Raw genomic sequence first — 13216 nt, 5'->3', positions numbered from 1 at the left:
TGGAACGCTAGGCTTATGGCAAGGAAAGGGTTTTTATTTCGGATGATCTCAGCCAGGAGATGAAAGTGAGCCCTTAAATTTGTCTTGTCTTGTCTCGTCTCCCCGAAAGATGGGAGGCAAGGGGTTTTATAGGTTCAAGGAATGTCTGTTTGTGGTGGGGTGGGGAGAGTCTGTGGCCTTGCTGTTCAGAGCTTTCCCACCAGGCTGCCTTCTGCCTTGAGACTCTGCTTACAGGGAGGATGATAAGGGAATTTGCAGGAGGGTGACCTTGGCTGTTTGTCTCCATGGCATACAGTGGATTCTGGAGCCAGGAAGCCAGGGAGTAAGCAGGGAATGAGTACTTTGATTTTAACCCCATATATGCTGGGTTTAATGTAGGGGAACCAATATCAGTGCTGGTATCATTAGCACCTGGAAGGACAGAGGCTCCATCAACTGAAATGGGTGTTCCATAATGGGAGTAATTTTCAATGGGGGTATCAGCAGTTTTATTTTTGGCCAAGTTAAGAGTATGAGATATTTCAGAGCACAAGGGAGTGGACTTATTTAGCAGGCAACTGCACACACAGGTCTGCAACTATGGGAAAGGCTTCTAGATAGACACATCTAGAAAAGGTGGTGATCGGTATGTGCACCAGGGGGAGCTTCTAGTGACGTTTGTAGGAGAAATCCTAGACGTGATGGTAATGCTAATAGCAAATCAGGAAGGGGAGGGTGGGTGCCACAAGTGCATGTCTAGACTGGATACCTGGGTGGGGGTGGGGACATCACAAGCACAGGTGTGGCACAGAGGATGATCTGGCAGGGGACCACAGCTTCTGAGGAATGACTGAACATGAACGGGAGTGGAGGCACAGGTGTAACTGAGGTAAGATGACGCTGAGGCCTGCTGTTTATCCCCTGCTCTGCAGAGTCACCTGGATTTTGTTGTGACTGGGCTGTTTCACTCAGGCCAGATTAGCTTAGGGACACAGTGGCACTCTAGTAGAGCAACTGGGCCTGAGGCAGAGGGCCAGTGGGGCCGGGCTTCAAATGAGTTAGGTGGACAGAGCAAGGCTGTGACTGGTTTTCGGGCAGCAAGTGCCACACAAATGGAAGAGAGCTGTGTGTATCTGAGATTGGAGGTGGTTCACAGTGCCTGAGGATGAAGCAAGGAAGAGTCAGGAGAGAGGCCTTCATAGCAGGAGTCAAGGCTGCAGTGGGGACCATCAGAGTCTGGGGTAGTACCAGCTCCTGTTTGCATTTGCCAAGCACTCTCGGGATGCCTGGTGCTCAGTATGATACAGGTTCAACACAAGGTTGACATGAGGGAAGCCATATTGTAGAAAAAAAAAACCATATTATAACTTTGAATGACTTCTGATTAACTAACCCTGACTCACCAGCCCCTTTAACTCTGTGCTTTAGTTTGCCTAGATGAGTAAGGGTCTGTCTCCAGGGGATTTGTAGGCTCTGTAGGTTTTATGGCCCCTCCCAGCTGCAATAAGATGATAACTTTGTTCTTTTCAGTTCCTTGACTCCTGGCCAGAGAATCTATGCTGATAGCCATTATCATCAATGACGACTGAAAGATCAGGGTATAGGGTATTGCTCCTGTCTCTGATGCATATCCAGTAAAACAAACTATCAGGAACTAAGACCAGATGTCTGCCCGCACCCAGAGACCAGTCCCCTCTATAACTGGCCTGTAGACTTTGTTCTGTAAGATGGTTCTTTTGGACATTAGTCATCTTCCCTCTTGCTAGCAAGCTGTAATAAAAAAAAAACCCTTTCTCTCCTACCACCTTGTCTCTTGACTATTGGGATGTCTTGCTGCGGGCAGATTACCCCACCTTGGGCAGTAACAAATGTGTGGTGAGCCAAGAAGATGCATATGTGCTTGTGGAGAGGGGGATGAATTGATGGCCTCAGGTCCCTGGCACTAACCACATATGGGTAAAGGGTGAGCCCATATTTGGTTGTGTCTGGGAGGCAGAATCTGGGGAACCCAGGGGAATTGCGTGGTAAGAGGGGGTGGGGCCCCACATGCCAGGCCCAGAGACAAGATATTATTTATTTGCCCACTTTCTTAGTCTTGCTGTGCACTGAGACCGTGATCAATGTGACCATGAGTTGAGAGAGGGCACCAAGGCCTCTTACCTTTTCTGAGGTGGGGAGATTGGGAATAGGGTGTCCAGGGGAGGGATGTCGGGGGATCAACATACAGTTTAGAGAAAAGCTAATCATAGAATGAACCTCTCCGTTAGGAGAGTATGACCTTTGGAGGATGTGGCCATTAACTTCTCCCAGGAGTGGGCGCTCCTGGATGAGACTCAGAGGCTCGTGCAGCACAATGTGATGCTGGAGAACTGTGCACTGACTGTATCCATGGGTAAGAACTTCACATCCCTCCAAGCATCCTGAATGGGTCTCTGTCTTCTCCCTCCCTCCCCAAAGTCATCTCTGTCATTGCACAGCATTGAGCTGTGTGCACTTCCCCCAGCCTCTCTCCCCAACAGCAGTCCTAACACCTGCTGCTTCAAAGAGGGAAGGGAAGTGTCAGGGAATAGGGAACCTGGCAGTCAGCCTAATGGAGCTCACCTGGCTTGCTTTCTCCTTAGCACAGAGACAGGGTGATACCTCCATGTTTCAGGTTCTGTCCCCTTCCTCTGGGTGACATTTCCTAGGAGCCGTCTCTGCTATGAACTGCACATGTTGTCACGGATCACTGTTTACACGAACCAGGTACTGTTCTTGTAAGAACCTCTTTTGAGGATTTCGTAGTATTATATTGTTTTCCCCATTTCCTGTTGTGTGCTGAGTTGCTCTGAGCCACAAACCAGTCCTTTCATCAGCTGGCTGCTTCTTTGTTCCTCCAGGTTTATGACAGGAATGTCTTTCTCAATACGCTGGAAGCCATCTCTTTAAACTGAAAACATCCTGAAAGCCTTTTTGTGAAACACAGACTTCGTGAGAGAGAGCTCTCCAATCTCCCAGTTCCAGTGAAGGGAAGGAGCCAACCCTCAGTGCTCCCCTTTCTCCAATTTGGAAAACAACCTCCTGTCACAAGGAAATGTTTGCCTTTCCTCTGAATGAAGCCAAAAAGCTTCCAGAGAGTCACAACTACTGGGTAAAGTTAGGCACTCTGTGTGACAAATGGTGCTGTCAAGTCCTCTTACTTAAAAACTTGTTATTGTTTATCTTGAACATACATATGTAATGGGTTCTATCTGCTTGTCTATACAGAAAAGTGAGATTATTTTTCTGTCTGCAGTTTCTTAGCAGATTGCCTGTAATGCACATCAAACTCTGGTTTCATGCTTAATTAATAATAAACCTGTTTTGTCTCTACTACTACTGTAAAGAGGATTTCTGGATTGGGAAAATATTTTGTTCTTATTTCCCCGAAAGTCAACATCACCCACCTGTCTGTTGAGACCAAATCTCCTCACCCATTTCATCAATGTCTAGTGCACAGGATTATGGGGGAGGGTGCTCAGTTAAGGGTGCTCAGATTCAAGAAGCCAATTCTAGAATGTGACAAATTCTAATGAACAAATCACTCAGCAACTTCAATAGATAAGTAAAAAGAATAAAAAAGGTAAGTGGAACTATACATTAAGAGATTTATGAGACACAGCTTCCAAAAGCTGTCAGGATACACTTAGGATCCTGATTGAAATTCATCTGACTTAAGAAACAAACATATTTCTGAGACAATTTGGAAAATGGAGAATTGATAACATACTTAACATATTTTAAAATATTTTTGTTTTGTGTAATAGTTATTGGGTTATGAAAACCTTCCATTTCAAACATGCATTCTGAAGAGGTTATGCATTAAATGATACGATGTTTGGAATTATAAGTAATATATTCCCCTCTTGTACATGGGGAGAGATAAATAAGAATGGCCATGAAATGATAGATAATGATAAAAGATTGGGGAAGCGGGGGCTGGCCCAGTGGCGTAGTGGTTAAGTTCGGACGCTCTGCTTCAGCGGCCCGGGGTTCACCAGTTGGGATCCCAGGGGCGGATCTACACACCACTTATCAAGCCATGCTGTGGCAGGCGGATGGGCACAGATGTTAGCTCAGGGCCAGTCTTTCTCAGCAAAAAGAGGAGGATTGGCAGTGGATGTTAGCTCAGGGTTAATCTTTCTAAAAAAAATATATATATATATTGGGGAAGAGTTCATGTGTCTTCCTAACACTCTTTTCCATTTTTGTATATACTGAAAGTAGTCATAACAAAATATAGAATATGTCATTGCATCTGTATTTTTATATGTTGCGAAGGATGCATTTAAAAAGGCAGGAGGACACTTTTGGAGTCAGGGTGTAAGCATGCATCAAACATAAAAATGTACATTTCAGTCTGTGCAGTTTCATACGAGTAAGTTACGCTGCCATTAAAATGTTTAATAAGCAAACAAAACTTCTCACTTTCTAACCATTTCACTACATTTTATTATCTTCTATGTTTTTCTAGAGGTTATTGGCAGCTACTGTACCAGTAGGCCAGCAATGGAAGATCATGGTGTACCACTGGCAACTCTTCCCAACTCCATGTGCAATGACATCATGTGGGCAGTTTTAAATGGGCCATGGTGGGAGCGTTTACACCAGGAAAATTACACTACAAATCATAGCTTGATACATGGTATTGTTGAATATCTAGAATTAAGAAGGTGATGGAGAATCTTTTCTTCAAGCAGATTAACCTTTACAGTGTATACTGTGCATGGCCACTGCCTTGTGAACAGCACAAAAGACACTCAGGAAATGTTCCCAAATTCAAAACCAGTCATTCCTTACAGCAAAGAAGTCACATCATTGAAGAATGAATGACGTTCTGATTCAGTCTTTGTTGTTTCACTACCTTCTCTCTTAGAGAAAAAGGAAACAGCCAAAAGTCATTTTAAAAACAAGAAGATATGAAAAGACATTTACAAAAGAAGACATACAAATGGCAAATAAACAAGTGACAAAATGTTCAACATCAGGAAACATCAGGGAAATGTAACTAAAACCACAGTGTGATACGGTTACACATTGATTAAAAAGCTCAATTTTTTTTTTTTTTTTGAGGAAGATTAGCCCTGAGCTAACTACTGCCAGTCCTCCTCTTTTTGCTGAGGAAGCCTGGCCCTGAGCTAACATCCATGCCCATCTCCCTCTACTTTACATGTGGGATGCCTGCCACAGCATGGCTTGACAAGCGGTGCGTAGGTCTGCATCAGAGATCCAAACCAGCAAACTGCAGGCCGCTGAAGTGGAACCTGCGAACTTATCTGCTACCCACTGGGCTGGCTCCTATCTCCCGTTTCTTTTCTCCAAGTTCACCCTTTTAGACTGCGGATGTCTATCTTTTTTTCTTTAAAGATTGGCACCTGAGCTAACAACTGTTGCCAATCTTCTTTTTTATTTTCTGCTTTTTCTCCCCAAGTCCCCCCAGTACATAGTTGTATATTTTAGTTGTGGGTCCATCTAGTTGTGGTGTGTGGGACACTACCTCAGCGTGACTGATGAGTGGTGCCATGCTCCGGATCTGAACCAGTGAAATCCTGGGCCGCCGAAGCGGAGCACGCGAACTTAACCACTCGGCCCCGGGGCCGGCCCGGTGGATGTCTATCTTATACCCATCCCAGCATTGTATTTCCAAAGCACCTAACTTCTCTGCTTTCACAGGGTTACACCTGAAAAGGACTTCTGCCTCAGGATGAGTCCTAGAGTCTCACCCATATCTGATTTATATATTTAGGTGAGACTGTGGACTTGGAATGGATGTTGGAATGGTTTATGATTCTTGGTGCTGTGGTGATTGGGTGAATGTGTTTTGCATGCAAGAAGCATACAACTTTTGGGTAGCCAGAGAGCAGAATGTCATGGACTGAATTGTGTCTCTCCCAAAATTCTTATGTTGAAAGCCTAATCACTAACACGAGTGTATCTGGCAATAGGGTTATTAAGGAGGTATTAATGTAAATGAGATGATAAGGGTAAGACATTAATCTGATAAGACTGGTGCCCTTAGAAGAAGAGGAAGAGACACCAGAGGGCTCTCTCCCTCCATGTGCACGCACAGAGGAAAAGCCATGTGAGGTCACACTGACAAGGTGGCCATCTACAAGCCTGGGAAAGAGCCTCACTAAAAACTAACTCTGACATGTTCATCTTAGACCTCTAGCTTCCACAAGTGTGAGAAAATAAATTTTTGTTGTGTAAGCCACGCAGCCTGTGGTATTCTGTTATGACAGTGTGATATTGTGATAAGAAATGCGTATTTGGTCTTCGTCCCTGTTCCTGGCACAGAGCTCCTAAAACCCTAGGAATTTCCTAAGTGATGAGAGCTATACAGGTGAAAGGAGTTCCTTTGGTTATTCCTAACTAGCCTCTCTAAGCCACACCTGACTTTATGTTAATGAGATGACTTTTGGACCACCCCTAAAGATGGGGGCTGGTTGCCAGGGAAACCAGCCATATGACTGGGGGGTTGGAACTTTGAGTCCCAACCATGACCTCTAGGGAGGAGCAAGGGTCTGGAAATGAACTTAATCTCCAATGGCCCTTGATTAAATCAATTATGCCTACATAATGAAGCCTTCATAAAAACCCAGAGGGAGAGGGTTTGGAAAGTGTCCATGTTAGTGAGCATGTGGAGGTACCAGGAGACTGGCACACTCAGAGAGAGCATGGAAGGTCCATGACCCTGCCCACATACCTTGCCCTATGCATCTCTCCCATCTGGCTATTACTAAGTTGTACCCTTTTATAAGAAACCATTTTATAAGAAACTAGTAATCTAGTAAGGAAACTTTTCCTCAGTTCTGGGAGCCATTCTTGAAAATTGTTGACCAGAGTTAGTCATCAGCACCTCCAATTTATAGCCAGTTGGTCAGAAGCACGGTTGATAACCTGGACTTGTGAGTGGCATCTGAAGTGGGGACCATCTTGTGGGACTGAGTCCTTAACCTGTGGGGTCTGTGCTAACTCCAGGTAGGTAATTGTCAGAATTCAATTGAACTGCTGGACACCCAGCTGGCATCCATGGAGAGCTGGAGAATTGGTTGGTGTCAGAACCCCACACTTGTGGAGTTAGAAGTGAAGTACTGAGAATTGGTGTAAGTACAGAGAAGGAAAAACAGTTTATTTTCCTTTTGAGGAAGTCTGTGTTAGTCTTCCTGGGCTACCACAACAAAATACCACAGATTGGGTGGCTTAAACAACAGAAACTTATCTCCTTGCAGTTCTGGGATCCAAAAGTCCAAGATCAAGGTGCCAGCCTTGGTTAATTTCTTCCAAGGCCTCTCTCCTTGGCTTGCAGATGGCCAGCTTCTTGCTGTGTCCTCACATGGCCCTTTCTTTGTGCGTGTGTCTCCCTGGTATCTTCTATTTCTTATAAACACAGCGGTAATATTGTAATAAGGCCACACCCTTATGACTTCATTTCACCTTAGTTATGTCTTTAGGCCCTGTCTCCAATTATAGTCACACTGGGGGTTAAGGCTTTCACATTTGAATTTGCGGGGGACACAAGTCAGTCCATAACAATTGTTCTTGAGTAGTAAAGAACATATCCTCGAAGTTTTGTGGTAGTCATAACGTAACCGCCATAGACACTTAGACTTCTTAGTATAATCTGCTTTCTTAACACAGTGTTCATCACTTTCTAAAGTCTAGGCATTCAATAAAACAAGCCAGCCTGGTTTGTAGTGATTGTCAGTTTCCCTGGTGTACACACTCCCTCCATGGCCAATTTCAACCTTCCAAGATGACATCAGTGAAAGTGGAGTTGGGAAAAGATGTGGAGTAGCACAACACTGCATTCTGTTCCCACATACGGATTCAGCAGTCATAAATAACCTCAAGAACATACGCAATAGTAAAGCATGGTGAAATAACTGGCAAGACACAAATGTTGAGAATCACCTTTGCTTTTCTAACAGCTTTATTGAAATACAATTGATTTTAATTCTTCACGGTAGTTATATTCTCCGAAGCCACTCTTATTCATGGTAGTTATGTTCTCTACATACAGGTTGAGCTTCCTGAGAGCCTCTGGTCACAACATTTTCATCAACTCGTCAATTCTTAACACTGTTTCATGCTTTTTTCTGTTTAAAGGCACCTTATTTGTCATGTATTGTTGATTTATTAACATTGAATTCATGGCCAACAGCACCGTAACTCATGCCTGAACAAAGCTTATCTAACACGCATGTGTTCTTTCTAAGGCACATTGCAGCCTTGTGCTTAGGAACACACTAGACAGAAACTGGGGGCCATTTTAAACAGTGGAATCACCAAGAAAAAGCACAAATGTGGCAAGAAATAGACCACAAAAGGACACATGTTTATAGCATTAGCGCTGAAAGGAGAAGGCTGAGCATTGCCTCGTAGATCTTGTAGTTTCCTTGTAGGGAACATGCACAATGCATGACTCAAATTTTTCACAGCTCTGCACAAGTTCACAAATGAGTGTAAAATTGTTGTTAGCATAGATCTAGGGATTACAAATAAATTTTAGCAAATAGGTGAATTTCCAAAAAAAGTAGGAATTTCCAAACAGAATTCACGAAAAAAGGAGGATCCATAATAAGTTCTGTGTATTCAAAGTTTATAATTTGTGTTTTGATACATGCTTAAGCCCCTGAGACCAAAAGTTCCCTCCCACCCTTTTTCATCCACCCCCTTTATGTATAAATTTATTGCTACTAAGACACATCCTACATTCTGTAATGGATATTTTCAAATACAGACATGCATGGAAAGGACTGTGTTATGAAGTCCCATGAACCCCTTTCCCAATTTTCCATCACTGTTTATCATGTCATAATAATTCTTTCTTTATCAACTCTTAAGCACAGTACTGGGCTGTTTTCCTGATAATCCTGACATCTGGTCTTTTAACATATAATCTCTTCAGAGGCATTTCCAAAGTCTAAGGGCTCTTTCACAACTCTAACAATGTAGTCAAATAAAAATACATAAACTAAACTAATATACATTATTAGTGCCCAATTATCTCTAATCTCTCAAAAATGTGTTTTTCTTTAAAGCTGGTTCATTGCAATCAGATTGAGAATATATTCCTATGATTTATATCTCAGAAATCTATTTTTACCTACAGATATCATTTTTCTCAGTTAATTCTTTTTATTTAATTCTTTTTATTTCTTGAAGTTGCTGAGTTGTTTGTCTATTAAACCTGGTCAGACTAGATTTGTGTTTTCTACATTATCTCTGTTGCTGTTTAAGTTGCTCATGGTTCTCCCATATTTCCTATAAACTAGACAGTAATGAGATGGGAGATGGATGTGTGGCCCAAGATAAGTGAGAGATGGTGACACACCTGCAAACACACACAGTGTGACTGTGTTTTCCTAGCATACCATGGCATAGCCTGCAAACACACACATTTCAGCCTCTGTAGGTCCCAAGTGTGTGACAATAATCTTGGTTACACTGCAGCACATTCTAGAGACACACACAAATCTTAGCGACCATGTGTAACCCATAAGTGGTATTAACAAACCTCAGTCTAACATGGGGCTGCCCCTCTACACTGAGGACACTGTGTGACAGGTGTGGGATGCTGACACCCTCAACACAGCCTGGACCCACATACACATCACACACATATACCACACTGACCACAAAACACATGTGTGACACACACGAGACACACAATCTGCACATGCAAAACACCAGGGAACTGTGGTTCCAGATGGAATGCTGACACACCACAGGAGGTGTGGCAATAGGAAAACACATATACTGCACAGAGACTTGTGAGACAGGCACGTGATAGGGACACCCCAAACCTGGTGTGTACAACAGACACACATACAATCACACGGTGTCCGTGGATTGAGTGACACGAGAGGCACAGCCTGGCTTAGAGAGAATCACCCTCACCTTCATCCCTGCCGTTTTGACGATGCCCTGAAAGGAGTGAGAACATGGAGCCAGGTGCACATCTTGGCCCAACCTGGAGACTCATACATGTTTGATGCATGAATGTCAGTGCGCGAGGATACTTGGTGGGATATAATCAGTCTGAGCACAGGGGGCAGATACCTTTACTCAGAACGCCTCAAAACAGTGGTCTCAGGGGGCAGGAGTGTGTGGTGGGATGAGGCGGGCTTTACAAGAGCAATCAGCTCACTTCTAGCTATCTTCAGGAATGGGTGGACTCTGGCCCTCTCTTTCCCTCACACCTCTTTCAACCCCTCTGTCCATCAGGCCACTCCTCTCCCTAAGTTCCCCACTGCCCCCAGCACTCTCTAGCTTCTAGCCCCCTCTTTCCTAGGGACAAGGAGAGAACCATGGGGCTCTCAGAACCACTGACCCTGTGCAGTTCTCATGGCCCACGATGCACCAGGGAGCTGCAGAGCCTGGAGACATTAGTGTGAATTTCAACTGTGCCCCTTCTGGGGACTGTGACCTTGACCAAGTCCCTCCCTGCTGTTGGCCTCCATTTCCTTGTGTCCAAAATTGGAAAATTCACAATTCCTCCCTGTGATGGGGGACATGGAGAGGGCACATGTGTGATGCACATCCCTTAATTCCACCAGCTGGCCTTCTCAGTGAGAAGACATGCTCGTTCTGGGGCGCCTCCACAAATATTCCCAAGAATACAGAGGTGCACCATGAGCGTGTACAGAAATTCTCAGTATGTCCAGTGCTGTGTCCCTCATGGCCCAGGTCCCTGGCCCGACACACAATCTAAAGATTCTGCAGATGCCCATGGCCCTACCTGGAGGGCGCTGCTGCACAGGCAAGAAAACAGGGCTCGAGAGGAGAGAGGGCTCGTGGTTCACAGACAGGTCTTGCGTGACCCACTTCTAGTTGCTGGTGGCTCAGAGGAAAATAGCCTTTATTAAGCTACAATTTTTTCTGCCATGGAGGCAGAGCTCCTCCTCCTAAAGAGAGAGGTGGTAAAAATATAGCATTTTCAAATCTCCTGGGGTGTCAAGAGAGGTACAAAATGCAAAATTACATGTGGAACTAATTCTGCACAGCTTAGTGAGGTATAATTTATATGTAATAAAGGGCACATATTTGTTTGACATATTTGTGTCAAATGTATGTAAATATATATATATATAAGAATAGGATGTTCTCTTCCCACCCAAGCCACACAAACAGGCACAAACACCCACACATACCTGGAGAAACCATCATCATGAACAAGATAATGAACACAACTCTCTCCCAACATTACCTTCTGCCCCTAGGGAATCCCTCTCTCTCTGCCTTCCATGGTCTTCCTTCCCTAGGCAACCATTTATTGACTTTATTTCTATATAAATTAATTTTACTTTTCTAGAATTTTAAATAAATCAAATCTGTATTCCTTTCTTGTGGTTTCTATCCTACTGCATAATTAGTTTAAGCTTTATTGTTGTGTATGACTAGTTTATTGTTTTATTTCAGAATAATCTATTGTATGGATAGAATACAATGTTATCCTTTCATCTGTCTTTTTAAAATTTATGGTGTTTCAAGGTTTTGGCAATTACAGATAAAGCTACCACAAACATTTATATCAAGCCTTTATATGAAAATGTTTCATTTTTTTGAGTTAATATCTAGGACTATAAAGCCTAGGTCAGTATGCCACCTGATGCTGTTTCTGTGTGCTCTTTAAATCCTCTCCTGGATCATTGCAGGGGCATGGCCCAGGCTGTAGGAAACAAGGGACGATGGTGCAGCCCTCAAGGGCATTTTTACTGAGGTTGTGTTGTTTAGGAAGGTACTTGACGAGCACCCATGAGAAAGGTCTTCCCAGAGGTGCTGCATGACTCACCGTCTGAGAACAGCCCCTTACCCATGACCCTGCTACTGTGCTGTGGGGACACTTGGCCCAACCAGGCTGGGTCAGTCAGGTTCCCTCCTGTGGAATCTGGAATAAGGAGCTCAGACTGAGGCCAAAACGTGCTGGGCACTGGGATGAGGGTTTGTGTTTAGAAAGATGGTGTTTCTACCCAAAGATTCCTAGTAGAGACATAGGGAGACTGGAAAGGAGGACATGGGTCCAGAACATGGTGAGAGCTACAGGGAGGAGGAAAGGTGAGTTCACTGCTCTTCTCGACCACCCAGGCCTGGATTGAGAGAGCAGAATCAAGGAGGCTCTGGATCCCTGCATGGAGAGGGGAGCCCTTACCCAGTGAGACCAGGAGCCCACAGGTCTACAGCATCACCTGCACATACAGAATGCCTGAGCTCTGTGCTGGGCCCAAAGGGGAGAAGGATGCAGCCTCTGGACTTCACATAATTGTGGCTGAGAGAAAAGCCTCCCATGGGTGAAGCCATAGAAAGAATCGCTGGTGTTCCCTTGAGAACTTGGCAGCAGATGGTAAGTGCCCCGGGACATCACAGGAATGGGGGGAAATAATCATGACAATAATTCCAACAATGAAAATAGCAGCAGCAGCAGCTGTGCCTCCCTGGTCCTCACTGTGTGTCTGCCCTGGGCTGAGAGCTTCACATGCTGAGGTAAAGGGATTAAACTATGCAGCTCTGGAGATAAGACTTAGAGGTATGAATCCAGCCTCTTGAATCTGACACGTGTCCATTGTATGAACTTGGAGAACCCACTTCATTTCTCTGACCCTGGATTTTCCCCAGTAATACGAATAGTTCCCACTTCCCCATGTTGTTGTGAGAATCAGAGAACATGGTGAGAAAGGAGGTAAGAGCTTGGTGTGTTTTGCTCCTTTTATTGATCCTCACAGAGACCAAGGTCAATGCTGTCATCACCCGCACGTCACAGTCAGTGAACTGAGCCTCCAGGAGCTCTAGTGAGTCACTCAGACATTCCCTGGTGGGGAACCCACACCAAGACCTCAGTACCCTGCAGCCCCCTCCTGCCTGCAGGGACAAAGGGGTGCCTTTCCCCAGGATCATCACCACATGCAGGTGGAAAACCACACGTGCAGCTGCTGCGCAGTGAATGGATACTTTGGCTCTTCACCTCCTTTGACAACCCAGGGGCAGGGTCACTCCTAATCCCCATTTATATAGGAGGAAACTTTGGCCTAGAGGAGGAAGCCATTGTCTTGAGCTCCAGTGATAGATGGGGATCTGAGATTCAAACTGGTACCTTAGGGTGTCTGATCACTGCCGTCTCCTTTCCCTCCCCATGGGGCTTTGAATATCCAATCCATCCTGATGCCGCTTGGTCCCCCATCTGCTCCAACCCACCAATGATGGATGAGAAAAATGCGCA

General features: G+C 44.7%; 1 long non-coding RNA gene across 1 annotated transcript; it reads left to right on the top strand.

Annotated features, from left to right (window-relative positions):
- Window positions 1-787: 787 nt before the first annotated feature.
- On the top strand, window positions 788-3330 carry LOC111775288 (uncharacterized). Its single transcript, XR_002810818.2, has 4 exons — window positions 788-868; window positions 2247-2371; window positions 2601-2724; window positions 2859-3330. It is a non-coding gene; the product is annotated as an uncharacterized lncRNA (long non-coding RNA).
- The last annotated feature ends 9886 nt before the right edge of the window (window positions 3331-13216 follow it).

The sequence above is a fragment of the Equus caballus genome, chromosome 10 (assembly GCF_041296265.1).
Source record: "Equus caballus isolate H_3958 breed thoroughbred chromosome 10, TB-T2T, whole genome shotgun sequence".
Lineage (NCBI taxonomy): Eukaryota > Metazoa > Chordata > Mammalia > Perissodactyla > Equidae > Equus > Equus caballus.
The sequence above is the reverse complement of the archived record's forward strand: the minus strand, read 5'-3'. Positions and strand labels throughout refer to the sequence as shown.